The sequence below is a fragment of the Polyergus mexicanus genome, unplaced genomic scaffold (genome assembly GCF_030449975.1).
Source record: "Polyergus mexicanus isolate NDT 795.1 unplaced genomic scaffold, iyPolMexi1.0 SCAF_5, whole genome shotgun sequence".
Lineage (NCBI taxonomy): Eukaryota > Metazoa > Arthropoda > Insecta > Hymenoptera > Formicidae > Polyergus > Polyergus mexicanus.
The window spans coordinates 1,400,160-1,426,387 of record NW_027223325.1 but is presented as its reverse complement, the minus strand read 5'-3'; the positions used below and the strand labels follow the sequence as shown (position 1 = coordinate 1,426,387).

The following is a 26,228-nucleotide window of genomic DNA, read 5'->3' as shown; positions in this document are numbered from 1 at the left end:
GGGGATCGTAAGTGCAAACGAGTCAATCTCACGAAATGGTCGATTTTAAATGAGTTCTCTCTCGAGAACGAAAGCGTCACCTGTCATTTCATAAGCATCGCGACGGCCTATTGTCGCTCACGTCCGGTCGCATATGGGCACCCTATTGTGCGAGACTTATATTTATTCATTAATAATTATCGGATACGGAGCGGGCTAAATTTTGTTCGACCGATCGGAGATGCACGTTAACGACGATCGTTATTTCACGCCGCATAAAAATTACTCTTGTTATTTTTTCAAGATGCGATAGAGAAGATAAAATATTTATTTATTAGATTGACTATATATTTATAAAAATTTACTTAGATTGCATCTTAAACATCTATGTGTCTATTTATATTGATATTAATGACGGAAAGAAAGGATAATTAATTTTTTTTTATTTTGAATTGTAAAAAATTAATATAAAAATTACATTTACTACTCGAAATTGTAACTACTGAGTATATTTTGTGCATAACATCGTAAGAGTACGCTGTGACGGAGTCAGAACGTGAAAATCGAAGAAAACTTCTCACGTCAATGTGACAAAGCTTTGTGAAGAAGAGCGACGAAGAGAAAAACCACTCGTACAAAGAAAACACCCTCGGATCTCTCTAAAGAGTATCAATCGAGGAGATCGAGTCTTTGGAAGATTATTTTTATAGACGACTCTCCTTCCTGATCTGTCCTTTCACGAATGGCTTACCCGGAGATATGAAGAAATCGTATATTGGACACCCACTCCCCTTTCATCGCGTAATCTCAACGAAAGACGCTTCAGTTTTGCTCTGTATTCTTCACTTGACGAGCTTAATCGTTACATTGATATAAAAATAGGATATTTTCAAAGAATACAAAACATTTAATAATAAATATAGTGACGATGATAATTGTCATTAACATGGGAAACATACTTGCGTCTCTTGAAAAAAATAACACATTTTTCAATATAATATTTACTAAGATAGAAATGTGTTTTCTTATCCTCTGGATATGGTTTATCGGAAAATATAAAGATCACACTCGTTCTGAAAAAAATTAATTTCATATCAACGACGCAACGATGGATGAACGATATAATTTCCAAAGAGGCAACTTGATACACCGATAAGCGTTTTACACGCTAGAGAACCTGTCTCATCCCATTAATGATCGTATACTTGCAACACGCTCACAACAATGTATTACTTGCCGATCGACGAGCGGGAAAGTCCTTCCATTATCTGGATTAATGGCTAAACACGCACAAGAGTTTCGCCGACGGAATCGTCCGGAGCTGCACCTCGCCGACGGCTGCCGATCAATTAACTAATGATCGCTAATTAACGCTCCCAAGGGGCAGTAATACCCGATAATACTCGGCGGGCCGACGTACAGTGGTATTACCTTACGTTAACCCGTCGGTCGGAGATGAGAGAGAGGAAGAAAGGGAAAGAGAAAGAGAGAGAGAGAGAGAGAGAGAGAGAGAGAGAGAGAGAGAGAGAGAGAGAGAGAGAGAGAGAGAGAGAGAGAGAGAGAGAATCGAGGCAGGTCTTGGAGGCCTTAGTTTGAGTTTAACCGTGGTTCAGCGTCGTGCTGAGTAATCAAACAATTACCAGGGGCGCGAGGGGAAAATGCGCTCGGTGTTACTGGCCACCAGAACCTCCAGCAACCGAGATAGCGAAAGGGACGAAAGGGGCGAAGGTGAATGCGAATCCGAATTCGAGGCGACTTCAGCGAAATAACGCCCGCCAGTCGATATTATCGCGCAACCGAGAGTTCGGCAGCTCCCAAAACGCGAGGTAATTGACTGCTAAATTATCACTCTTCGCTCCCCTTCTCTTTCTCTCGTCGTTCCTATCTTGCTTCAACTTAGAGGGTTGTACATACTCTCCTGCCTTTTATACATGCTTATACTAAATTAACTGTTATAATGCTGCAAATAAATTTTATAATATATGAGATCTTCTATCAATTAAGAATCGCGACCAAAAACTATCGCTGCCGATTGACGTAACGCTGATACAAATTATGTTGCCGGTGAAACGTGAAAGAAAATAGCCTTCAATGAAAGTAACGATCAAAGAAGTCTCTCTCTCTCTCTCTCTCTCTCTTTCGCTGTATATTTGATAGCAGTTGCAATGGCAAGGCGATCGGGACTTTAAAACGGAGAAACCCAACGAAAGTTACAAGCCGTTATGTCGGCATAAGTGACCAGATTATAGCGATTGCTACCGTGCGTGCACCTTTGTTACATCTACACAGCAGAATGAATCGGCAGTTTGGTTTTTATGGTTAGACTACAATCAGGTTGAAATACAAAGCACCTATGATATACACCATGTGGCTGTTACATAATGAAAAACGCAATCACGCGATCATGCTCCTCGATAAAAGAACAAAGGAAGTTAATAAAGCAATCGCCAATTCATTACGTATCAATTATCTTTTCATTGAAGAACACTGATTGCAAGAGAACGATACACGATCGAAATATCAATCCTCGCAATACAAGAAAACAATGAATGAAAGACGCAACATTATTTTATCTGTCGAAAATATTTTCTACCCAATTCAATTTATAAATAAAATATTCGCATGCTTGATAATTAAATAATCGTATGATTTAAATTAATTATTACAACAGAGGAGAGATTAACATAAACGAGAAAAATCGTATTGACGTGGCCGATGAAATGGTGAAAAGGACGAGAAAAGGGAAAGGGGGTCCAGATGGGGGAAGCAGATTTTAATCGAACATCAAGCCGAGACAAGGAATTTACGATCAGGCACGGCTGTTTAGCAACTCGATTTAAGGCCGTTCGACGAACCAAACGATACGGTAATTAACATAAAGTATTAATAATGCTTCTATCGTTGACGGTCCTTCTTTTTATGCCGAAGTTCTTTTACCACGGTTTATGCGCCCATTAGATTTTACGATCGAACCGAAAAAATAGCCGAACGATGATGCGTAGGGGGTCGTCCCTTTATCTCTCCCTTTCTTCTCACTACCTCCCTTCTCTCCTCGCGCCCTTTCTGTTTCTTCGATTCTTTTTTCTTCCGCGTCCTCTTCATTAATCCTATAACTTTCGCACGCTTTTCATTATCACGAATAAAGATTCATTTCGATCACAAATTTTGATATTCTTTTCGCAAGAAATTAAATTATTTAAATTGAGGAGAGAGAGAGAGAGAGAGAGAGAGAGAGAGAGAGAGAGAGAGAGAGACATCTAAATTTGTGAGATATATTCGATAGTATATATCTGTTTAAAACAAATGCAACACAACCAATCATACTTAACATCTTCTACGTTTGCACGTCCCTATAATTTAACAGATAGTGATTCAGGAGGGCAAAAAAATGCCACGTAACAGCAACGGGGAGAAATGCACGGATGCGGAAAAGGGGTGTGGCACGGACTCAGACATTTCACTATTTCCTAACAGAGACGATTCCCGAGAGTTGAATTATAGGAGGAACGCGATAGGTGGTCCCAGACGGACTGGCTCTTCTTTCGCGAGCGAGATAATCGAAGTCTAAATAAATAAAAACATTTCTCCCCTCATTTCGACACACCCGTTCGAGCTGTGCTAGTCAGTTCGCCAGAATTGAATTTGACATCGCAACAAGATACCTCGAATAAAATGTGAAAGAGTCATTGGTACAAATTCCTCTATCGACGTGTTAAAAAGGTTCTAGCGTATTAAAATTTTTTTCGTTATGTAATTGTTCTATTAAAAAAAAAAAAAAAAAATACAATATCGATAAATCGCTAAATCATATGTGATAATCAATATTATATATTTGTGTTATGTGATAAAGATTTATTACAATTTATTATCCAAAGTAAAGCGAGTAACACAAATTATTGTTAAATGTACATAATACATTACAAGGTAAAAAATGCAATCGCAATTTATCGTACGTTTCAGCGTCGATGTGATGTCAGACATGCAACTTCTTCCATGGTTTATTAGGCCGAGATCGTTGTCCACTTCATTTTCGATTCGAAACATCAGCGGGTGGGCATACCTGACAGCTGAACGGCCCGATATCTGTTCACGGTATTATTAACGTTTACGAAAATACGTTAGCCGCAGAGTCGAAGGGCGAGGTCGAAGCGAAATTAGCTGTCCGATACTAATTAGCTATCAATCTAATTCCATGCAGAGCTTATAATCACCGACCGAATAAAATCGGAATCGATTGATTCGCTTCGAAAATCAAACGGCGAGTCCTTCGCGAGTCCTGAATGTAAATGAATGGTTGGATCTTGATTACGGACTGGATTATAATTTGACATATCCCATATAATTTCTTGAAGTTAATTCCAATAATTAGCTAAGAAATATGTCAAGAATTGAAATAAAATAATGTAGTATAAATTATTCAAAGAATATGTGAGACAAAGATTATCAAAAACTGAATTAATATACAATTATTTTTTTTTTATAAGGTAAATGTAACTATTGTATATTACAAAATAAATATCGCAAACGCATTATAATAATAAATTGTTCCTGTTAATAATTCTAAATATCTGTCCAGAGAAAGCACGTAAATCCGAAAAGAGAGAATGAGAAAAGAAAATATAATACACACAATTAATAATTTATTAAAACGCGAAGCAAATTCAGAGAATGAAGCAATAATGCTCGATCATTTCGTAATTTGCCGAAGTATTGCCCACAAAATTCCGAGATATATTTGTACATATAGATATCGACGTGTCCCTTTACAATCGTCCGCAAATCGCCGGGAGTGCACAAGCTGAATTATTCAAAGGAACAGGAATTTGGCTCCCCAACCCGAATCCGATATCGCCCGCAACATTCGACGTTTCCTCGAGATATCAAGGAACAGAGAAGAGGCTAAAGGATGAAATCGGATAGAGAGAAGGAAGTGGGGATGCGAAAGGTCAAGTCCAGTCCGCCGTCCGTCGCGGCCTCTCACGAAAGCGCGTGCACTGCCCGACTGGACGGAGAAGGTCCGATTTACATATTTATTCCACGAGGAAGATCTCACACCGGATAGATGGAAAACGTCGTGACGCTCCATCCGGCGGGATAGACGAGCGCGACAGTTGGCAAAAATCGTTGCCGCCCCTTTGCGTCTCTCCTGATCAGCAACAACGTGAATCACGAATTTCAGCATATTGTTCCTCGAACTTAAAGATACGAATAAAGAGATATCGATAATCTTCTCGCATAAGTGAAATATTTTACTTTGTTTAAAAATTGTCAATAAATATTCCGTTGTCAAAGCAATCCTTGTAAAATCTCCGTTGCGATATTTTTATTATCCTTATTTTTCAAAACAATGACGCAAGGACTACTTTGTTGTGCTGTTTACTGTATGTTTATGAATGCTCGATTTTCGGGATCTCGAATGCATCGCGCGCGGCACTCGACTTGGAAATCCTTTATCCTCAAATCGCCGGAGATAATTTGGTCGGTGTAGACACGGCAAATATCTGTACAAGAGATCGGAATAAGGGTTGGCGTGCCGTTGGTGGTAATGGCGGGGCGGGGCGGGGGAGGTCGGCGCGCGGAAAGTCTATGTAGGTTATAGGGGAACGGGATCACTAATACAGGAGATGTTTGCGAACCTGTTAATAATGCCGCGTTTGCTCGCCGGGTTATTAGTGATAGCAAACACTTAAATTGTTCTACCATGGATTAGTAATAGGCGCAGCTGCAAAACTCCGGCTGGCTGCGCGTGAGCTTTTCTCGACGGCGCGTCGAGTTGTTTCGCTAAGGATCAGGGCTCTTGTTTAGCAGGCGTTCGTATCAAGCTTCTTACAAGATTTTATGTAAATGTGATCTTTTAAGACAATCGCGAAAATTCGTTTTATAATTACATCTGATTGTAGCGATCGCGCATCATTTAATTGTATATGGTAAACGTTCCTTTCTATTGTTTACTCTACTGTAGAGAATTTTTCAATTATTTTTTGTAAAAAAAAGATATATTCCTAAAATGTATCGTAAATATTTAAACAATTTGCACGCTCATATGTTTCTAGTTTATTCCATTAAAAATGAATGTTCATTTCATCTCGAAAAACTTTTCTTATTAACTTGACTTATTCGAGTATACGGCGGCCAAACAACTTCGATAAGTCGCATGTTTGTCCAAGTATCGCCTCAGCGACGATATGATTTTACTCCCGTATAGCTTATAGGACGCAACTCGGTATATTCTCCGGTAACACAGCTCTTCCTGTAAAAGCCCTTTCCAGAGCGCGAGCAGCACCAGCATGCGCGGCGTTATATCCCTCAGGATCCGCCTTGAACACATCCAGCGAAAACCAAACTGGTTTAGCTTTAAGCACGTTAGGTACCCCTTTAATAGCTTATAGGTAAACAAAATTAACATATCTTAACAGCGTTAAGAATTTCCGCGTACCCCGCTCCACCGCTGCAGCCCCGGGCAGACGACGAGGCTAAAGGGGTAAGTTTGTTAAGTAGCGACGAGCGCGAAACCGCCACGAGGAACGATGCCGAAGACACGCGATACCAAAGATACGCGATCTTCAGGACGTTGTCTCATATTTTACCGGATGTCCCGGATTACGATAGCCGTGAGGCGAATCAATTTTATCCATCTGATTTCTCTTGAATTTCTGCATTAAACGCTTCTGATGATTCAATAATTATATCCATATATTCTATATTCTTCTCGACGCGTTCTCTCCATTTTTTTAATTTCATCTTTGTCGAAAAAGTCATTACCCGACGTATCTCCAAATCATCTCTTTAATCTCGGTATATTCGGAGGGAGTGAATAATATCGTGCGCGCACAGCTGAATGCAATTGTCATCGCGCAACAAATGGATGGATCAAAATGTTGTGGACTAATCCATCGTGCGGCTAAGGAGAAATTTGTGTTAAGATATTTGCGTTCGCGAGAATAGAGAGGTTACATTCGTAATACATTCGCGCAGCGACGGATATTTCTAGTTAACTCAAACAATATTGATTCAGAACAGAATGCGGAGGCGAAACACGATGACGGATGAATACGCGCTATATGATGCCGCGACAAAATATTTATTCGCGACGGTACACGATTTCGGAACATATTTTGGCATCCGTTCGCACTTTCGTGTTACTCAACGGGCATAAAATACATAATGATCATCCTTTGTTTTAACACACTTGTACGCGACACGACGTAGTGGTATACCTACTTGGTCAAGTCAGGAGTATCGCGTTTTGGCGTCGGCTAGCAATACATCACCATCTATTAACCATCGGAACGGGATCAGTCGCGTCCTTCTGTGAATTTTCGTTGCCCGCAGGACGTTACTAAATATCCGAAAGCCCCGAGCGGATTGGCGCGCTGACAGTTCTCGGCGCAGCATAATTCGTTCCGAGTCGAGTCGAACATCGTTACATTAATATTCTGGCAACGTCGTCCTCCGTACGGTTACTTTACGTGATTTTAATTTCTCCACGGTCTTTGTAATGGCCGGCCTACTCTCTGGTTTGCAGTTTTCGTCACAAAATCCGCAATCCATGAGAAAGCCGGTTCTCGATTGTTGCATACACGAACGCTTTTCAGAATGTTATATATTCCTGCACCGAGTCTACGCGTAAAATCTTTCCGTCGATAATAATTCTAAGAATTGGCAAAATGACTGGTATTAGCGTAAGTATATGAAATGCAAATGTGAAAGTCCATTATGTGATCGAAAATATAAAATTTTACTACAAAAGGACATTAGCGTAGGCAAAAAACAAGAGAAGAAACGAAGGAGACGATGAAAGCGAGGAATTGGAAGAAGAAAAAAGGAGAAGAAAGTGAAAATGAAGAAAGAAGAAGAATCAGTGACCTCGCGACGGCTGCAAAGGTTTCGAGCCGAAGAGACACAAATGCATCGCGATGAAATACTCAACGACAGCGCATTCACGGTGGGTCGTTATAGCGGGTCTTTATATTTCACAACAAAGCATAAATAAAGCTGATTCGCCTAAGGCTGCCTTTGTACCACATATTACACTGGCTGATCCACTATCGAGATATCTGCGTGGGACGTGTGTGGGGTGTACTATTCTCTCGTGAAATGTCCCAGACGACATGTCGGCTACCAAAAATCAGAGAAAACGAAAGCGAAACGACCGTAAACACGGCGTTTCGCACATTTTACGCGCCGACACAGTCGCGTTTATAAGATTCTTATAAATGATAAGATTCTACCGATTCGATAACGTTGAACGAATAGAATTCGATTAAATCAAGATATAATCGAAGAATCTCCTTATCGCGATTAAAATATTATTCTTAAATAATTGATAGTATTATATCAGAAATGTAAAGAGTATGGTATGTCAAAAACTCGCTGAAATTCGACAACTTTACAGGAGAAAATTGCTATTCGAATAATGTTGGGCGAAAGCGCTCTCGATTATTATCGAGAATATGTATTTCGAGTTTCGTGAGTCATGCTGAGTGATGACGGTGTGTCGTCGTTGTCGGGTCATACACTCGGGAGAGTCAATGCCAGAAATAATATCGGTATACTCGTACGTCGGTAGAGGCGGGGGTGATGTCCTAACATCATCGGTTAACGAACTATATTTATCCGTCGGCTTCATCCACGGCTTCTTTCTCCTCCCTTCCGTCGCTTCTCTTGTTCCTCTCTGCTCCCCTCTTCCCATCGCAACTTGTTCTTGTACCGCGGCATCTCTCACTCCATACGATCCTTTCTTCTTTGCGATAGACAAGAATTCGAGAGATACGCGAAATCCGCACTTTCCAAATTGGCGCATTCAACCTTTTGGGCCCCCGGAATTATTCATGAACCCGCTGAAAAGCCAGCCCGCGACGAGTCGTGATGGTATTAAGATGTCGTGCGTATTTGTTGAAATATTCGCGGTGCGCGAGACACGCACACGCTAAAATTCGCGTACGCAACCTTGTGCGCCAGAATTAATTCCAAGTCCACTGAAAAGCCGGCTTGGAGCGGCGAGCGATTATTTTGAAACGCTCGAGTGTGACGTTAAAGAAAGCGTGCGCGGAGGAATGTTCGCGGATAATGTGTCTCGTGATTCGGAATGTAGCCGCATTACACGTTGATAATTGTCACTGTCAGATGCACAGCACATTCTCGCGCATTAAACTGCAAAACGAGTTAAACCTAGTAAAATAAAATATAGGACTCGATACACCGATTAGTATAACGTAAAAAGTGCGAAGTTACTTTTAAGGATTGTACAGTTTAATCGTGAAAGTTCACGGTTTTCGCATGAAAAATTGGAATGCCCGAGGCAAATTACATTCTCGAAGGTACTCGCATATTTGCGAGAATGCCCCGATACTTTTCATGCAATAAAATCAAAATGGAGATACAAGAAGACAGAGCTGCGAGAAAGTAAAACACGACAGGATATTAAACCATATACGTACGTATTTTAATCGTTACAATTACCAACACGACGTTTGATTCACGTCTTACCGATAATAGGAACAAAGAGAAATCATTACCTCGGGATATGAACATTTAGATTAGCGCATAGTAAGAATATCCATGAGAGATTAAACGAGTGTTGCTAACTCAAGCGAAGGCAGTCCGCCGGTCAATTTGAAGAAAATAAATAATATTTGTAAAAGAAAAAAATAGAGAACGTGTACGTATTTGTTATCCCTCGATCGCCAAAGGGCCCCGGATAAATACGCAACCCCGTACCATTCACGGACAGACTAAGGGGTTAGACGGGGGCCGATGATAAACAGTGTCGCTCATTCACAATGGCCGACAAACACGCATTAAAGCGGACTAATATGAAGTGTATTAATGCGAGCGGCATTGTCTAACCCACGATGTACACGGCTACTGTCGTGGGGCCCGGCTTTATCCCACCGTGGGGGGCCCAGCGGTGCCCCGCGTATGTATGTATACAGGGCCTCCTTGATATATCCGGTAACTTTTTCAGGAACCCCGCGACGAGATCGGATGGAAGGTATTTACTTATTATTATGGTGATTTTATTACCGAGTCGCGACGATCATTCTTCGACGAGGCGTTACAAATGTATTTTGCAGCTTTGAATGAAAGGGATTCTCTGTACAATTGTAGATAGCAGAGATCCGATAGTAATCAAAAGTTTTTTATTAAATTTTCAGTCTATCTTGTCGTTTGAACATGTATGATAAGCCAGATTAACGTTTTAAAAAAAGTAACGTGAACGATTTCAAAGAAAAACGCAAAGATCTTTCGATACGTCTTCCTCGCCGGCGTATTATCTTCTCTCGATTGTAGTTGCAAATATGACAATTACCATACTGGTTATATATACGATTCAATATAGTGATTATATCATATAACATAAGATGCAATAATTAGTTACATGATATTAAAATATAATAGATAGCTATTAGTCTTTTCCCACCTTTGCTAGAAATATTTTACAAATAGATAGATCATACGTATACAAGATATATCTTTCTTTTCAAGAAATATAGCACTCGTGATTGAATGAAAATATATCGAGATGTTCGAGAGCGTAAAAACGTAAAGCACACCCTATACGGAACCAATCGCGGGGTGTTACAAGCTAGTTCTGCTCACCGGTCTAAATTATGGGGTCGCCGGCCAACTCGCGCCACGCATAAATGATTGCTCGTGTTATGTTAAACATCCAGGCATGAAGAGTTGCCCCGAGAGCTCACCCACGAGACACCCGATGGAGGTGGAAGAAGAAGCGGTTGGATAAAAGAGGAAGAGGTGGAGGCAAAAGTTATTTATCTCGAGCAGTCGTATGAGCAAGGATTTTGAATAATTCTAAGCGGCGCAGGAGTCGAGAGTGTTATCCCGTAGGGCACGTCAAGTCATCTATAAATACTCATTAAACTCTGCTAACATTTTTTTTTTTTTAAACATGCACATTCGTAAAATTCTACGATTCAACATTTAAAAAAATGTCTCCCGTAATAATTAGATTAAAAGTACTAAAGTAATGAAAAATAACGAAAGATTTAAAATAGCGAAATATCTCTCTCATATCTTATTATAAATATAAATTTGTATTAATTATTTAATAATGCGGCAGTTATATATATATATATATATATATATATATATATATATATATATATATCAACTATTCTACATTTTTATTACAATTTCTTAAAAATGTTCGAGCGAGGACGTGGCTAATGAAGCATCGAATAAGAAATATTTAAATTTGCCAGACCAATCCACAGGGTGCTGAGAAGTCCAAGCTCCCGTAGATACACGAATGTTCGAAGAACCGAAAATATAAGCGTGATCGGCTCGAAGATTGGTCGGTCAGTGGCCAACGGGGAAAAAGACATATTAGAGACATCATAATGCCAGAGCGTAGCTGTGTTCCAATTTATAACTGGACGATATCGCGATAAAGGCTCAGGTTCGAGGCATTGTGTTCGGTACGGATTCGTTCCTGACGTTACAGCAGGCATCGACTGCCTGGGTGGGGTCTTGTTTCTTTGGTGGGCCGGCACAGAATATCCTTTTGATATCCTGTTAACTAATGCCCGCTATTCATTACTGACGTACAGCTGGGAGGATCTACGTTTTTCGTCTAAATAATACTGCCCTTCCACTGTAAGAGATTCGCGCCATCTTAATTATTATACAACAATGATGCATAAGATTTTTTTCATTAAATATATAATAATGATTTTTACAAAGAATGAGAGAAAAAAAATTGAGTAAGTTTTTTCTTCGGACATTTAAAAATTTTTAGGTAAAATTGTAAAGATTTCCAGATAGCAATAATTTTACACAGTTTCTTTTTTACTAACAATAAATCTTATTTCATTTCATGTTTTGGAAAATGTTATCAAAAATTGTTTAACGATGCCGCCAATTTTCCATTCTTACTCTTGTTTCTTTAATGTATTAACCGAATGCTCTTTTAAGACATTCGCGGCCTCTTCACTTCGCGGCACGCGTTTATGATTTCATTGTGTAACATATGTTGAGTCCGCGAGACTGTAGCCAGTATGTTTATGACTGGTGTCAGTCCGGTAGTGTCTCTATATTCGGTTTCGGTTCTCGACCGCAAAGCTGCTCAACATGTATCAGTGTCCACCGTGCGACGTGTGTGCAGACATCAGAGGAAGAGGACGTAGGTGAGGCTAGGTCCGGACAAGAGCGAGGCCCTGCATTGTTGCAGATCCATTGTTAGGCCTGAGTCAGAAGAGAGGTAGGCCTGGCCACATTGGTACCGCCTACCAACAGACTGACCCCGACGTGGAAGAATCCGGCCAGCAAACGATCCTCTTCGATGATCCTTCGCTTCTTGCTAGCTTTTCAAATAACGAGGATCAAATTATGCAGTTCTCGTGATATTCTCGTGCATTCTATAGCTCTTATCATCGTTCGCTATCGTAAAATAATAATTAACCATCTTTCTTGTAAATAGAATAATCAAGTATCGTTTCTAGCTGCGATACGCTTGATATGCGTCTCGTAGCATCAGTATTTATTCGCAGAATGACTTTCCGAGCATGAGCGGTCAAAGAGAATAATTCTGGAACGTGCACTAAAGACAGGTAGAATCTTTCGCTTTTCGGATCTTTGTTACACACGTTGCGTGTCGCACATGCGAATAAAGCAAGTTCTCCAACATGAGTCAGCTGTGACGATCGTGGCCTTCTTACCTTGACTTCATTCAACGTTTTAAACTCCTCCCAACCGTAATATCGAAAAATCTAATATAATTTCGAGATGAAAAATTTTACGATTATGAATAAAAGTTTTATTGACAATTCTGTGATTTTTTTATCGTATTTTAATAATATATTTTCGTCACAGAAACAATTGTTAATGACATCGTGCAGATACGATAATATTTCTCGGCAATGCTATTTTACTAGCCGTGAGAATATTCATCTAATGTAATATTTGTAAAACAAGAGATAACTAAGCATATGCAGATATACATCTCTTCCATTGCGTTAAAACATATCGGCGAAAAGCAGGAAAATAGAAAAAATGAGAAATGCAGGATTAAATACAAACGTATATGACAAGAATGCATTTTGCGTTGAAAAGTAAAGTGAAACAGTTAATAAGCCAGTGGCGGAACTAAACCTTAACGTGCTTCGCCATCGCAAGAGGAGCAAAAATTAAGAAGATTAAAAGGTCGAAAAGCCGCTGAAAAGAGTATACCTAGCGGAGCCGGAGAAGCATTTGCGATTGTAATGTCCATTAAAATTGTAATCCCTGGACAGTGGCACGATTCTCTTATATTTTACGCAAAAGTCGAAACACATTCCGAGATTTGAAGAGCCGGAACGAACGATCGCTCATAATTATTCCAAATATTGAAACCTTTCATCTCATCAAATTGTAGATTCTATAACTCATAGCGTCGTTCATTTCCATGTACAAAATATACAGTAATCTTAATGTATACGAAATATTCTGAAAAATTATATTATATTTTCTCTCCATTTCTGCAAATCGTTAACACATACGTTATATACATAAATATTTTATTTAAAAAAAGTATGCATTTTGCATAAAAATATTATATAACTTATTTTACAAGAAACGATTAATTTTCCATAATTCCTTAGATGTGACGATATTTTCTTATAATATCAGTAATCTGTATTGCATAATACATTTTTATTAAAACACGATTAATCAAAAATATTCTCTTAAATCCATCGATCGAGAAATGACAGCTTTTGCTACAAAAGCGGTATCGTTCATTCCCCGAATTTCGTGGCGAACGATCTTGCGTAATTATACAAGACGGTGAGACATTTTCTCACGGGACGAGCGCGACATACGAGCCACAGAATGATGATCTTCATCAAATGAAGCGCCGATGACGCTGACTGTCATGCGATGCGCGCACGACCGACCTGGTTGAACCCGCTCGCTAACAAGCCCCATTGCCACTTTATTATCGCGGCCGGATCGCCCAGGAATAGCCACAAATCACGTAGAACTGGTTATCCGGTGCGTCATACGCGTTCCTACGTTCGTATATCTCCGCGGCATTACCCACTGGTGTACTTAGACTGGTTCACTTATATGAAATACGATGTGAAGTGTTCACGTGGCAAGCTTAAACAGCAGATAGATCTCTCTTCCACACGAAATTTACCCACGAGCCGCGATTATTATTCACGACCACTTTGATTGCATAATTAGAGCGTGTCGCCGAGAGACAGTTGTCGCTCCAGTTTAGAAAATGTTACGAAAATTTCGGAGCTGTTGTCTGAACCAATCGTGGAGGTTCGTGAGAAATTTTAGATCTAATTTTATGATCTCATGTGATCCTAAATAATCCTAAAGAATCCGGTAGCACGATGGAATTTTAAATATTTATACATATTTATACGAATACAAATATGCATAATCAGACGGCATATATCATAATAATAAAACGTATTTTACGAATTAACGTTATTTATATGTACTATGTTGCATTGTCAAAAATTTCTATATTTTAAGATTGCGAAAGTATTAAATCATCGATGAATTATTCTACGTAATATTTTTGTTTCACAATCGATAGAAAAAAAATAGTCTCGATAACTGTTTTGCGAATAATACGAATAATAAATTGAATTAAACTAATCAAAATTTCATAAGCTCAGACTTGTCAATCTAATCAACTCTTCCTCGTAATCTCGTAATCATCGATTTTCCAATACATATGAGCTCGCATTAATTCCCTGATCAATATCCTTTAAAGCGGGAGGATCAATGGCCATGGTCATTCCTAAATCACGCCTTATGACAGAAACAGATGTACACTAGCCCCGTCCCGTCGCGAATAGTCCCCGCAATAAGGCGCCGGTACAAGCCGCGGTGTATCTGCCCCGGCTACTCCGGTAGCTTCCCTTCATCTCCCTCGTTCTTCAGCTCTACTATACCCGCTTCGAATCTGCGACAGCACCGACGTCGTATAGCACCGTGGCAGCTTTAGGCTCTTCGTGGCGCATCGTACCGATACGATGCTCGCGTCGTTCGCGAGCAAATCCGCGAGCAACCCCCGAGAGAAGAATACCTACTCGCGGCGCACGTACGTATGTAAAGACGATGGTATATCTGTATCAATTGTATGCATATGCGGGGTCTTCCACCTTCGCCGACTCCTCTTCCGACTTTCCTCCTCCCCCTCCCCTCCCCCTACCTCTTCTTTTTATAGATACAACATACCCACGTATATTTGTCGCGCTTAACCATTATATGGTTTATCGTTATTGTTCGTCAACAACGGGGGCACCTAAGGTTCTCCTCGGACCACGACGAAGAATGGGGCAAGGAAAGAGAAAGACAGAGAAAGAGAGAGGCAAAGAAGGAAGAAAGATACAAGTAACCGCTATTAAACCGACATACATACCTTACGCGATCTTCCCTCGAATACGATTATGGATAACGCGAATACCAGAATCGCGTCGCGGTATCAAATTTGATATTCAAATGGACAAATTCGTCTTTCGTTCAGGCTGAATTCTTTTCAATCGAGATCGATCGAGGATCGAGAATACACTTGGCGATGGCGCGATTTTTCACTACGCTTACAATCGAGAATATTCGTGATTGCGCACAGGCACAAGTTTCCTGTATATAACATTAATTATCTCTCTACTACCTCAAGTATTCTACACACAAATTATGTTCCTGTCTTCGAGAAATACATCTCGTAAAAGTCACGCAAGGGACGATTCAGCGCGAGCTATTACTTTTCGCATCTTTTACGAGTAACTTTCATCAACGAGATTTGTTTCCTCGCGGTAAACGATGATTCGCATGGTATTTCGTTGCAGTGTATACATAAACGCAGTCGTATTAAACCGTTATGCGTCGCGGAAACTTTGTTTATTTAGAAGTTATTTATTTGACGGAAACATCGCGAAGACGTGGTGAATCTACGCGCGTATCCTATATACGGAAACTTGCATCACAAACGCGATACGTCGCCCAGCGTCGACTCGCGTGGAAGAAGTAAAGGACTAAATTTAGCATTGGCGAATATCCCGCCGTCGCGAACGGTCTCTCTCGAGTCGATCCGAGCAAACGCTAATGTTTCGAGCACGATCGTATGCTGAATGACGAGGCCGCATAATGCAATTATATGCGCTGTCTAGCGTCTCAGCAAACTACGAGGCAAATCAGTACGAAATTTCATCAGAAGACAGGCTAACAGCTAAGAGTACAATGCGCGGTTTTACCGATCACGTCTTTTCGAGAAAAGTCAACAACAACCTATTATTTACTAGCCATACATTCGGAAAGAAACACTCGTAAATCAATTATCTCTTTTATATATATTGCGAAATTAAATTCTATTCTTTCGTGATTCTAATATTATAGTGCTACGATATATCGCAAGAACGTTCGTAAAGCTTTTTAAACAATTAAAATCACAATATTGTGTTTTTCTAATACAATAAATCGTGAGTCGAAGTGCCAATTTTGTGATCCGCGAGATTAAAAACGGCATGAATATTTTAAAATATTCGCGTATATAGGAACGTTACGTTACTTTTGCACAGAAAATTTTCTATAAAATTTTTCATCCAAGGAACGTGTACTCTCGCGATGTATCTATCGACCCCGTAATCTGACCAAAGATGAGATGCATTCCGCGCGCGAGCTGCATTTGGCAGCGAGATACGCGATCTGTGTGCGTGACATTTCTATACCAAATATATCGCACAAAGCGACGCCGCCTCGCACTGTCATATTAAATATTATTTATGTCCCCTCGCGCACAAAGAAAGAGAGAGAGAGAGAGAGAGAGGGAGGGAGGGAGCGAGACACCGGTCGACTCGCTTGGATCTGAGTTTCGCGTGTGCGCGCGCATAAAGAACGCACGTTCGAAGCGCGTAACCGCGCGCCGCACAAAGCGACGCGAGTACGGTCGCGATGGTACCGAATCGGAAAACAATATCGATCCATTGTTCCGACCGGCCAATAAATATCATAAATATCGGCCGGCTGAATTATCGGCCCGATCTTGCACGCTGAAACATCGCACGAGTGGATTCCGTAGTCGGATTAGCCTCTTTCCTATATGACGCACTTGAGCATGTACGACTACGGTGGGGAATAGGATTTGCACCTCGTTGGCCCTTTGTGCACGTGAACAAAGAAGTGCGTATAGTATAATGCCATAAGAGAGATGCCAGCAACATTTCTCCACAACCCGATATATTATCCTATTTTTTTATCTTATTCAATTCATATAAAGATCATCTTTTGAACTCTTAGTACTCTAAAAATTCTTAAGAAATCTTTATGGAAATTATTACTATTATTTTTTCTATTTTATGTGTATATTAAAGCTTCCCTCGTCTACATCATTGTTAATTGGATTGTTGTATACTGCACGGCACATGAATTTGTAATAACAAAGACGTCGATCTCTCTTTATTGTACCTGTGTGTATATACGTATCCAATTTATTTGAAACTCAAGTAAGAGTTTCGGATTTAGACAGATACTGCCTTTGCACGATAAAAGAAACTTTCTCAACCGTATATAAAAATGCGCGTATTGTGCACTGTCACAGAGAGGTAACATTATATCACATTTGTCGTCGTGTACCGAACTGAGACATGTATTTCTACTCACGTTTCAACATCCCTTTGTACGTCCCCCCGTTATGGATCTGACATCGCGACGAAACGATTGAATCTAGAAGAAACATGAAGTCGTGTTACTTTTATTAGACTCGATGTTTTTCGTAAAAGCGGAATTCCGCAAACGACCATATATAAATATGTATGGTCGTTTATTTCAAATTGCAATTTAATATTCTTTAATATGTAACGTCAATCTATAAACAACGAGTAAGTATTATATAAACTCGTTAAATATTCGAGATTTTCGTAGCAATCATATGTTTAAATCCGTTATATTCTGCTCTCGCAAATAATTCTGTTAAATTCTACAATAATACCATATCTAGACATTTCTACAAAACAGAAAAGCAATTTGCATAATCTTCAAATAAAATTCAGAATTTAAAGCGTTGCATCGAAGAGATGTTATGACACAGGCTCTGCCATCTCTTAGTGGTCGCTGGAAACAGCGTTCGTCTACCAGTGATCCTCAATTTAAGGATGCTGTACCTCTGAAGGGATCGCAGAATACGAATAAAGCATACAAATACGCGTGCTATACCCTTGGCTCGTTCATTAAATGGAGATAATAATCGATCTTAGTCGGTTCGTCTTTTTGCGTGTCGTAATTTTACAAGGAATGTGATATAAACTTGAAAATTCCGCAGCAATGTGTACAAAGATAAAGCCAGACACGATTGAGAACCAACATCAAAAAGAACGATTTTCGATGTAGCAAGGAAATCCCCGGGCGGCAATACGGTCGCAGTCTTTCCACCTTATCGATATTAGCATAGAAGAGCAGTTTGCAAAATCGTTACGCGTCGCGAAAGTGCACGTCTGGGCCTACTAAAGGCTATCTCGCCAAATAAAACGATCTTTAAATAACGTATTACGCCGATATGTTCGGCGGACAAGCTCGACAGAAAAACTTTAATGATTTCAATCTGGCAGTCTGGATAATAATATATTGATCAATTCAGCTACAATATTAAGAGAGATATCATATAATTGTTATGATGTGAGAATAGCAACAAATTTATACGTCTAATATTTTGAAATAATGTTAAAAAACAATATAGATTAAATAATTATATATAATTAATCATGTATAGGTATTGCTCTAATTATAATTCTAAATCCTTTTTCATTTATATTTTGTATCGATTTAGCGGTTTCTAAAATAGATGATTAAATCTTATATATGCGTGTGTGTGTGTGTGTGTGTGTGTGTGTGCATAGCCATTTGTAAAATAATATCCGTCAATCCTGTACTTTTTGCATATACGTCATTAACACATCAGGATACAACAGACTATTACGTTAAGCCGTGAAGGGTTAACACGACGCGATTCGCGCAATGCACGCACTTTGCGCGAATGCGTGAATTCAGACACGGTATAATCTCCCATCGAGTGGGCGAATAGGCACCGTGGCGAAGGAGTGCTACAACACTCAGGCGATGGGTGGTAAGTGCGCGAAGACGGGGAAATAGAGTGAAAGAGGATTGCCGATCCATCCATGAGAGATGACGCCAGTCCCTGAATGCGGGATAAAACCTCGCTGATGCCCGGCAGAGCGATCCGCGGCATGGAAGCGAGAGGGTGGCAGCCGAGGGGAGAAAAAAAAAGAGAAATAATGCGGACGAGAGAGAGTAGAGAGAGGAAGTAGCGGAAAAGAGAGAACGAGAGAGAAAAGGAAAGAGAGAGAGAGAGAGAGGGAGAGGGGGACGCTACTGAATGCCGCGAAAAGTAAAACTCAAGGCAGCGAATCCGAAAGAACGTTGAAGACTCTCCTAAATCCATATAAATTGTCGTATTGTTGGAAGATCGTGTAGCATACCAATTCAAAATGACACACGATATCTCGAAAAAAGAGAGCACCGTCGACAATGCATATGATTGCTAATTATTATAGCTATTGTGTAATACACACATTCCTAGATAACTGCCAATCGCGAAGCTAAATATTCAATAAAGATATTGAGATTTGTAAGAAACGAGATTCTTCCTTCATATAATATATAAAAAAATTCTTCTAATTTTATGGTAATAAAGTTGTTCGCATAAATGAGAGAGAGAGAAAAGGAAAAAGACTTTCGCCCAGTCCTTTCGCTTTCAATTTACGCAAAAGACGGTACAGTCTTGATTTTCTCGTGATCGTGATTGATATGCAGGATTCCGCGGGATTCCGATGCAACCACAAATTTTTGCAATCGCCATTGATACAATTCGTCACTCCTTGGGTGGATTAAGGGGATCGCTATAAATAACGGAACGTCAGTCGATATATTACTGGGAGAAGTTCGGGTCGCATTGTTATTCCGCCCGCGTTTTCACATCGCGCGATTTGCTTCTGTACACGTGGCCTCGCGACGCGACTTCCGATCGAGACAAGACTCATCCGCAATCCACACGCGAAACATTTTTTCACCCAAGGCAAGGTGCGACAATGTTTTCGCACGCGTTTCTAACCGGATGATGCATTAAAGCGAATTCTGACTCGCAAGACGATCCGAGAAGATTATCGACAAGTATCATCAACTCGCTGGCGTCAGGATTTTCTCTTCGTTTCGTCTATCCCTATCGAAGCGCGATATACTGTCAGCTAGATCTTTCAAGTCGAATGAAACACGAGTCGATTCTGCAAAGCAGTGGTGTCCAACCTACGCGGTGTAATTCGCGGAAAGCTTTTAGATTATCTTGATATCTTTCTCTCTTTCTCTCTCTCTCTCTCGTTCTCTGATAAATTTTAGATGCAACGCATTAAATATTTATATTTGTGTTTCTTTTTCATGTTTGTCACGGTATTAAAAATTTAAATTCCCATTTCCGTTGGGTAAAATTAACTGTAATCATATAAACTCATACTCTACGTAATTAATATAACAATAAGTATTACGAATAAACAGGTCTGTAGAAAAAGCTTAACAAAGTCAATTAAAAAATAATCGATTTTATTTTCGGATAAAGAAACTCCAGCTTCAAGTTCATTGTATTTCTTACATTTCGAAAACTGTTCGAAAGACGATCGCATGTAACTGTGCATAAGATCATAGACCGGCATCAGGCTAAATTAGAAGTGTATCGGCGTGCAAAGACGTCCGTACGATCGCCGTTGGAACAGACGGCTAAGGGATTTCGGTCAAAATACAACTCCTTGGTACCGACGGTAACCGATAAATTATTATCTCTCAAAGATTAGCCCCGATGTCGCGACCCTCATAAATATCAGTATATTTTTACCCGGTAAGCCGATTTCCTTTCTGCCGATGGCTTCGAAACGTAGCGACTGCTGCCAAACCGCGCGAAATCCTTCCTTACCCCTTTCCCCCTGCCGGCTGCTTCTCGCGATCCTCGGCGATCGTCTGCGACACTCTTTATAGACCGGGAGATTAAAGATGCTTCTCGTATTCCTTTTTAATTTCGCGCCTCTCGGCACCGACGCGACTGGCGTCGGTTATTTTCAGTGGTAAATTCCCGTGTCAGCGAACGCCGAATAAAAGATCGAGATAATCGCGTGCGAGAAGATTCGCCTTCTTTCGATGTCCGCGGTATATAAGTATCGAAAGACGCCGGTATAAGAGAGTAGAATGAATCGCACGATGATAACACCTTTTCTCGTAGCCTCTCATATACAGGGTGTTCACTTCCGTTTAAATTTCTTATAAATATTCTTCGATTAATTTGTCGATCTCGACGATTTACAAATCATATAATTATAAAGAAATAGAAATTTTCGAAGTTAAGCATATTTTTTTTTTTTTCATTCTTCGAAATATAATACAGACGAATTCAACGCGGCAGAAGTCGAGTTCGGCCCAAGACAGAGTAACGTTCTTCTTGCGAGTCATCCCTTGACAAGCATTCGGGGGGGGCAACTTGGGGAATATCTTGGCAATATTCGAGGACACAAACGGTTCGCCATTTTCTTCCAGAACGCACGATATACGTTCTTCTAAAACCTCTTCCGCCATATATGAGCCGGGTCTTACTGCCACGATATATTTTGCAAATCTTTCGCTATTTATCACCAGCGGCATTCGCGAAACCCTTGTGCGCGTAATGCTTTCCCCTTCGTTCGTCAACCGTTTTCATATTTTCGTGCCGTGCTATTTTCTGAAAGCGACATTGCCAGAGATTTCCATAATTCTGAGAAACTGTCGTCCGCACTGTGCGATCGCGCAAAATCTAAAACGTCATTTCGATGTGTCTTTTTAATGTAACGTAGCGAATTAATTTTTACAACTCGAAGAAATTTGACCAAAGATCTAATGCATATGCATTGCACACGTTACAAACCATAAATAATGAATAAATAAAAGAAATAAACATGCAAAACTTTTTATCTCCTTAAATATGTGATATACTTAACGTAACTATCATAATTCGTAAATAATACGGATTTTGATAAATATGTGTTCGTCGATTATTTAAAATATAATAAACATATATATTATATAATTAATTAAAATTATATTTAAGTCTGAAGCGAAATTAATTAAAAATTCATTCCGTCCCTAAAAATTCAACGGCATCAACGTGATTCGTATCAACGTGACAGCATCATTCTCTACTTTCGAATATCCTAAAGAGATCTCTCTCGCTCTCGGTTTTTTGAAGCCGCGTCGCTTTCCTTTCCATTTCACCCGAGTACAAACACCCACGCCGCGTCCCTTTATCACGAGCCTCGCTGTACCTCGAAGGATCGCGTGTCGTGGAAGATAGCGGGGCCGTTTGTAAAATGTAAAATTCGTAATACATCGCCGCAAAAGTGGAATAAGCCGAGACATACGGGGTGGTACCATCGGCGGCGCAGCACCGGCGGCAGCAACAGAAATAGTGGGGTGGACAGAGGATGGTGCGGCGGGGGTGGGTCGGAGGGTAAGGTAGAGGGGGGGTACGGAGACCCGGTTATGTGTCTCATTTATCAGCACAGATATTATTATGGCTCTACGCGGCCGGAGCTAGGAATTTTACATACGTACGGACATTTGTACCTTCGCGATATAATATAAGGACGTAATAATGCGCACGCATACGAACGAGCTGCCCCACACGAGCTACCACCCTCATTGCGCGGACGTTCGCGCACATAGCATGGTCTCTTTTTATCCGCAGCGACCCGCCAGTAATTTTTACGTCGCCTAGCGAAATCAAACGGCGATTACGCGAGAAATGATTTCTATTATGATAATTAATAAAATATATAGAATATATATAGATATATATATAGAATATTATTTATATACAAGAGCTGTCATGTAATCTACTTTTCTTCACAAAGGACTTTAAAAGCCGATCGAGAACGAGAAATTACCGACATATATAATAATAAAATCGCTTATTTGGCTATTGTGAAAAAAAAAATCATGAAAAAATCATTTACGAAAATGAGACCGATGTCTCATTCACGTGGCGTAAGACGAGCGCGCACGTAGCACGTAGCATACAGGTAGGCAAAGGATCCGACTGCCACCCTTGAGTCCTCCACCTCACCTCGAACCGAAAGGGGGTCCCACCACGGTCGTCAAATCTTAATACATTTACAGCTCACGAGAGCTTTCGCTGGCTGCTCCTGTCGTGAGCGGCAGCGCCGGATATCTGCCAGTGGATCTCTCTATAGAGTGTATCACGTTTGCGCATGTGAATATCGCACGTATAAGTGGAAGAAAGATGGCCCGGGTCGTCCGTCCCCAGCGGCTAACCCCCTGATATATCGTTTACGTGTCTCGGCGTGCATACGTCGTTTGGGACACATGCCTCTTCCACCGCGCTACCATCTTTTTTCCTCCTTTTACCTCTCGTCCTGATCACCGTCCTCCTTCTTCTTACTATCGCCTTCTCTCTCTCTCTCTCTCTCTCTCTCTCTCTCTTTTCGTCTCCTTCCTCCGCTTTTCTCGCAGCCACTAACCCACCGAACATCTACCCTTCGCCTCTCCTCCTCGAAGATTCCTCGCGAATCCTTACTTTACGAATTCAGAGAACGACGGGACACGTTAGTTCGGGAATCGCGCTTGATGGCCGCTCGTATCTCCGACGCCTGACCTAGTTTCCGAATGGAAATTTTGACATGTCCGATTGTCGGGAGTTTTGATCGCTGTTGACAATCTATGCGACGCTCGAATATTAGTTTTGGAGAAGTCTTATCATTTTAATGAAAGAGATGTTTTGAAATTCTAAATATAAAGATACGTCATTGTCGTAGAATTTCTGAATTATTCGTTAAAGAATTAATATCTTTTATCCCAATCGTGTCTAAGTAAAAAGAAAATCTTATAACAAAAAAGTTAAAAAGTGAATTGAATAAATGTATTAGGGATAATATCAAGACGCATGTACCAATGTATCATTATAAGTACTTATGCGTATGAATTTATGTGTATGTATTATAATAGCATGTCTGTTTTTTTATTCAACTTATATTTAGTGAGCTTCTCTCACTATTCCCATTTCTCTCTGTCTTTCGGCTAAATATTTCTCTCTCGAATATTGTACCCTAACTTTAGTAATTCATGGGGACGGTTAGTTCCTGAATGACACTTGACATCTTGCTCGGATCACTCTTGTCACACGACCTACTTCCAGAGAATGAAGGCTTCCATCTCTAAAATATCTGTCTATCTTATGTCTATCTTATTGGCGCGCAATGTTGTGCTTAAAATATGTCTCAGCTTTAGACAGAATCTATCAATTATGTACACACGATATATTTTTCTCCATATCTCGTAACGAACAATTTAAAAAAATAAAATTAAAAAAAAATATATTAAGTCTATACATAAAGTATATTATGTAAAATTTATTCTAAATCTATCGCATAAACTCTATTTACAATATAATTCTCTCTTTCTACCATGTGTATGTGTGTGTATGCGTGTGTTATGAAATTTGTATATAATTTAATTAATTAATAATTAATCAACTATTTTTCCAACAATAAAATGCATTTGAATTTTCTTCGTGCAGTAGTCAATTCACAACGCAATCTATAACATCCATCGATTAAATTCGACTAGCAACGCGAATGTACAACGCTCGCCAATAAATCGAGAACTCGATGTTCGCAATGCACGCAATGCGACGGTCATTAGCGCACAATATCTGATTTATTAAACGATATTTTACGACGCCTCGTCGTTTTCTTCCTCAATAACATCGCCAGGACGAACGTTCGAGAGGTCGTTGGCGATCTTCCGTCGACGACCCTCCGATTCTTAGAGTTACCTGCATCTCCTACCTTTCTCGTGCATGTTGTCGCTCAACGCACTCGCATACATGCACGCATACACACATATGGCGCGAACTCGCGCACGCAGAACAAGACGCGATATCAGGCGCATTATCGCGTACGACATTACCCCGGCTTTGACTAATGTCTTCGAACGAATGCCTACGCTTCGCCGATTTATAATGCCGGTCAACGAGATGTGGACAAACACCGGGCACCAATATATTTCAGATTATGGCTAAGCTCCGCACACGCGGAGTTTCTTCTCGCGCCATATCCCACCCGATGCACCGACCGGCAGCGGCGTCTCGAACCAGACCAACATCAGAAGTGCATCTGCACGCTCCCCCTTCCCTCTCCCTCGTCTTTCCATCGCACCGAGATCCTTGATGATAATACCGATCGATGGTCCCGGCCACGTACACCGGGAATCCAGATATGTCTCTTCTCCTTCTTCGCGAACCTTTCGCCTCCTATGATCGATTATCGCTTTGGTATACAAATCTTCCTGTTTGTGTCTATAAATTTTTTTGCACGCCTCGCACAGTTTATTTGGCCACATATTCCATACAAGTTAAAATTATAGGAATATGTACATAAATTAATTTTATTTTAAGAAAATAATGAAGCTTAAAAATCTGTAGAAAATTAAGATATATATTCTATATAAATGCAATTCTTCAAAAATATTAAAATTTAATATTGAATTATATTTAGTATAGATGACATTAATTAACAAGATATATATCGCAAACCGCTATAATTTACTATTTAATATAAAAATATAAATATAAATAATAAATATAAATATAATATGTAAATATATAGCATCAATTAATGTCGCACGCAAGTATTTGTTTTTCAGTCAAAAATGCTGAGGAAAGATAAGCGAATAGATCACGACTAACGCTATGCTTATAATACATACGCTGTTCTCTCCCCTTCTCTCTTTCTCTCTCTTTTTCTTCTCTCATCTTTCTGCGCAGTCCTCGCACTTTTCACGATGCAGTAATGCACTTATATAAATCAGGTTCAGCCGCGGACCACCATAAAGCATTGCTATGTTTCGATGTCCGTAAAGCATTCCCGGGCGGGTTCGCGTTTGATTCACGCGTGTCCATGTGTGGGGCGAGCCCCTAAAGGTACCCTTGCGCCGAGATCCTTGCACAGGTTCCCGTATACGTACAGGTATACCGTACTACCATCACGAGATCAGGCGTGAGAGAACTTGTCGCTGGCGATAATAGTTTATTTGTCGTCGGGCTCGGACCGGGGAAGGAGATATGTTCCGGTTTCTCGTCCCGTTCCACACCCGTCGAGGATTGTTTATTATGCGAATTGAACGAGCCGCAGGCGATAAAGATCCCGTCTGTTCCTTCCATCCTCCCCGCCATTGCGTTCCATCCC

General features: G+C 40.3%; 1 protein-coding gene across 2 annotated transcripts in view; it reads right to left on the bottom strand.

The window, feature by feature from the left end:
• LOC138933532 (protein odd-skipped-related 2) overlaps positions 1–26,228 on the bottom strand; it is a 329,776-nt gene that overhangs the window by 192,193 nt on the left and 111,355 nt on the right. The window contains exon 3 of one of the 2 annotated variants that reach the window (XM_070296316.1): positions 17,602–17,664. The exons of the other annotated variant lie outside the window; for it this stretch is intronic. The gene's annotated coding sequence lies outside the window, so the exon portion shown is untranslated. The remainder of the gene's footprint in view (positions 1–17,601; positions 17,665–26,228) is intronic. 2 annotated transcript variants of the gene reach the window in all.